The sequence below is a fragment of the Pteropus alecto genome, unplaced genomic scaffold (genome assembly GCF_000325575.1).
Source record: "Pteropus alecto unplaced genomic scaffold, ASM32557v1 scaffold81, whole genome shotgun sequence".
Taxonomy (NCBI): Eukaryota; Metazoa; Chordata; class Mammalia; order Chiroptera; family Pteropodidae; genus Pteropus; species Pteropus alecto.
Window position 1 is genome coordinate 18,844,380 of NW_006433378.1, and position 3,380 is coordinate 18,847,759.

At 44.9% G+C, this 3,380-nt stretch overlaps 2 protein-coding genes and 1 long non-coding RNA gene across 6 annotated transcripts in view; 1 reads left to right on the forward strand and 2 right to left on the reverse strand.

Moving 5' to 3' along the window:
• The window catches only part of RWDD2B (RWD domain containing 2B), a 6,786-nt gene extending 6,466 nt beyond the window's left edge, over window positions 1–320 (reverse strand). The window contains exon 1 of the mRNA XM_006908247.3: window positions 171–320. The gene's annotated coding sequence lies outside the window, so the exon portion shown is untranslated. The remainder of the gene's footprint in view (window positions 1–170) is intronic.
• A 109-nt stretch (window positions 321–429) lies between these two features.
• Window positions 430–3,380, forward strand: part of USP16 (ubiquitin specific peptidase 16) — a 28,588-nt gene continuing 25,637 nt past the window's right edge. Inside the window, exon 1 of one of the 4 annotated variants that reach the window (XM_025044245.1) lies at window positions 430–567. The gene's annotated coding sequence lies outside the window, so the exon portion shown is untranslated. Of the gene's footprint in view, window positions 568–623; window positions 761–3,130; window positions 3,285–3,380 lie in introns of those variants that run through there. The other 3 variants (XM_015586505.2, XM_006908249.3, XM_015586506.2) reach the window with 3 other exon arrangements.
• On the reverse strand, window positions 2,377–3,025 carry LOC112476821. Its single transcript, XR_003045224.1, has 2 exons — window positions 2,971–3,025; window positions 2,377–2,869 (listed from the first exon to the last, which is right to left on the reverse strand). It is a non-coding gene; the product is annotated as an uncharacterized LOC112476821 (long non-coding RNA).

The following is a 3,380-nucleotide window of genomic DNA, read 5'->3' on the forward strand; positions in this document are numbered from 1 at the left end:
CATGCGGAGGGGGCAAGAAACGCCGAAGCCGGCTCTAACCAACGAGCGGTGCGCAGTGCCGAGAAGGCGGTGCCACAACGTCGCCAAGTTCCCATAAGGTGGAACGGGCTGCTGCTGCGACCGCCTCCCCGCCCATAGTCCTGCTGGGCGCCAGTGGACAGAAAACTCACCTTGAGCCACGGCCCCCCGCGATGCAGTAACCCCGTGTTTCCTGTCTGAACGGACAGCTCAGCTCTCTCCCAGAGGGGTTCTCAGAGCTCTAGGACCAGGACACCCGAAGACCACTCCAGCCGCGCGACCTAAGGGAAGTGCGATCCGCCCCCTCCGCGCCGGGCGCCTGCGCGCTGGTCCCGGAAACCCGAGCCGCGGCGACCTTTGTCGCGGGGCGTGGCGGACGCGTGGGATTCCTTGGCCAACCACGTTTTTTCAGTCGCGGTTTTTATTTTCCCCACTGGCATTTGACAGCTGCTGCCACTGTCAAGGATGAGTATAGCCAGCACTGGTTCCTGGGTCAAGGAGTGGTCCATTAAAGAACGCTCCTCTTGGTATAGCGCTGATGGGGATACGGTAGGTAGCAGTGGGGGTCTCATAGCCTGCATTCCTGAAATCTTCCCACGCAGTAGCGATCCTACCGGTCCCTAACCAACAAGGCAATCGGGAGAGAAGAAAGTGGATGGTGGCCGTGGCGACCTTAGGAAGGATCCTGTGCACCCACAGAAATTTATCTCGGCTAAGAAAAAGACGATTTGAAGGCGACTAAGTACGAGAGTAATTACAAATGTTTTTCTTCACAGTCTAAATATATGCAATGCACTTTTCTTTGTGTTACATATTAACTTTAGAAATCAATAAGATACTTTGTAAACACTAATATTTGTTAGTATAGGTTACTGTTGCTAACTTCTACAATTTTTTTTTTTTTTTTTTACAAAAATAAGATTGGCGCCTAGGTCTTCACAGCTGCATCTTCTACTTGGTGTTTTATATGTATTTTTTCAATGTTATTAAGTAATCTGCTTTTCTTCTCCAACTTTTATGAAAAATTTCAAGCATACATCAAAGTTGAGAGAATTTTACAGTGGAGCAGTTCTCAAGAGAAGGGGGTGTAGTTTTTGTTCCCCAGGGAACATTTCATAATGTCTGAAGATATTTTGGGTTTTCACAACTGGAAGGGTGCCTCTGGCATCTAATAAGTAGAGCCTAGGGATTCTGCTCAACTTCTTACAATGCCACGATGTCCCCCTACAACAAAGAATTTGCTGGTTCAAAATGTCCATAGTGCTGATGTTAAATTGACCTAAACAATATCATAACATTTTACTCTACTGGTTTTGTCATGTCTAATCCACTCATCAATCCGTTTTGATGCATTTCGAAGGAAATTGCAGACATTGGTATACTTATCTCTAAGTACTTCAGCATGCATAACAGTATTCAAATTTACCTTTTTTGAGGTACAAATGAAATGCATCTTAAATGTATATTTTCTGAGTTTTGACACACGCATACACCTGTGTAACTCAAACCCTATTAAGATACAGAACATTACCAGCACCCCAGGAAGTGCCTTTATGATCTTTCCCAGGTAGTCTCTAGCCAACACCCCAAGAGGATACCATTGTTGTGGTTTCTTCACACCATAATTAGATTCGCCTGTCCTAGAACTTCATATGGATGGAATTATACAGTAGGTACTTTTATGTAAAGCTTCTTTCAGAATATTTTAGAGTCATCCATGTTCTTGTATCAGCAGTTGCTTTTTATTGCTTAGTAGTATTTCATCGTGTGACTATATCACAGTTTTTGCATTCTTTTGATGAAAATGTGGCTGTTTCCAGTTTTTTGGCTTATTGCAAATAAGGCTGCTATGAACATTCTTATACAGGCATTTCATTTCTAATAACTATTTCTTCAGTAAGTATTCATAAGCACTTAATATGTTCCAGACACTTCTCAGTATTAGAGATATAGCAATGAACAAGACAAGATGTCCCATCTTTCAAAGAGCTTACACTCACGCAGTTCTGTGTATGGGAGCGTGGAGATAAATGTATAGGTAAATATGAAAAGAAAATTACCAGATAGTGATAATTCATGGGCAGAGAAGTAGAATAAAGTGAGGTGAGTGATTGGGTAGCTACGTTACTTAGGTTGTCCAGCCAATTTCTCTGTGAGACAGTGACTCTGGAGTTGTGAACATTATTACAATAAGACCAACCACAGAAGATCAAGGGGAACAGCGTTCTAGGCAGAGGAAGCAAGTAGTATAATGCCATAAGGCTGTTTTAGAATAGGAAAAAAAAAAAAAAAAAGCCTGTGTGCTGGATGAAGATAGCTTAAAAGAATTATATAAGCAATAAAGAGCAAGAAAGCTTCCCCTGTCCCCCATGTAACTATCTTTATTCTGGCCAATTCAACAGATTAGGATGCCACTTTCTCAATCTATTTTTACCCGATTACTAATAAGGATATTTCTTCATGTCTTTTATGACCAATTATTCTTTTATTGTGAATTACCTGCTTATATCCCTTGCCTATTTCTCTTTTGGCATCTGCACCCTTTTTTCCCCCAGCGATTATTGTGTTTTCTGTGTAAAACTAAACTCCAGGGCGGTGAGGCCCGTTTATTTCGTTCCCTTCATAAAGATCTTGGCACAAACATATTCTGAACAAGTGAACAGTAAATGTTTGAAAATTTTACCCTCTGTCTGCAAGGTTAGTTTAAGACAATGTCTATACTCAATTTTAGAAGTCGATTGGACAGAAGTAGGGGAACTGCGTGAAATGTAGATGCCCCCCTTGTAGCTGGACTTCGGATGTAACTTGTTTAAGGTAATCATCCAGGAGACACCAAACCTCGGCCCACCACCTGGTACCCATACTTCGGGTGCCCCCCTCTTAGCTGGACTTCTGATGCAACTTGTTTGAGTAAGGTAATCATCCAGGAGATACCAAACCTCGGCCCACCACCTGGTACCCATACTTCAGAAGCATTTAAATAACCCCTTCGTTGCGTCCCAGCGAGCACACCTCATGCACAGCCAGACTCCTGGGCGCTGCTGCGTCGGGAGCCGCGCGCAGGCATCGATTACCCAGACTCAGCCCCGGGGAACCCTGGGGCCAAGGCCACTTCCCATAATGCCTCGGACCGGAAGTTGTTGCTTTCTAGTTGTCACTCTGCCTTCGGCTCTGTCGCTTTTTACTCGTCACCGGGAGGAAAACGGAGCGGACGGGCCAGCCCAAACGCCCATTAGGCGATGCAGTTATGGGTGCTGTCGCCGTGGGTGAGTTCTGGTCCCAGTGACTCGCAGTCACCGCTTGGATGGCTTCTTGTGCTCCGAGAGGCCGAATTCCCGGCCCTGGCCTCGTTCTCTTCGCGA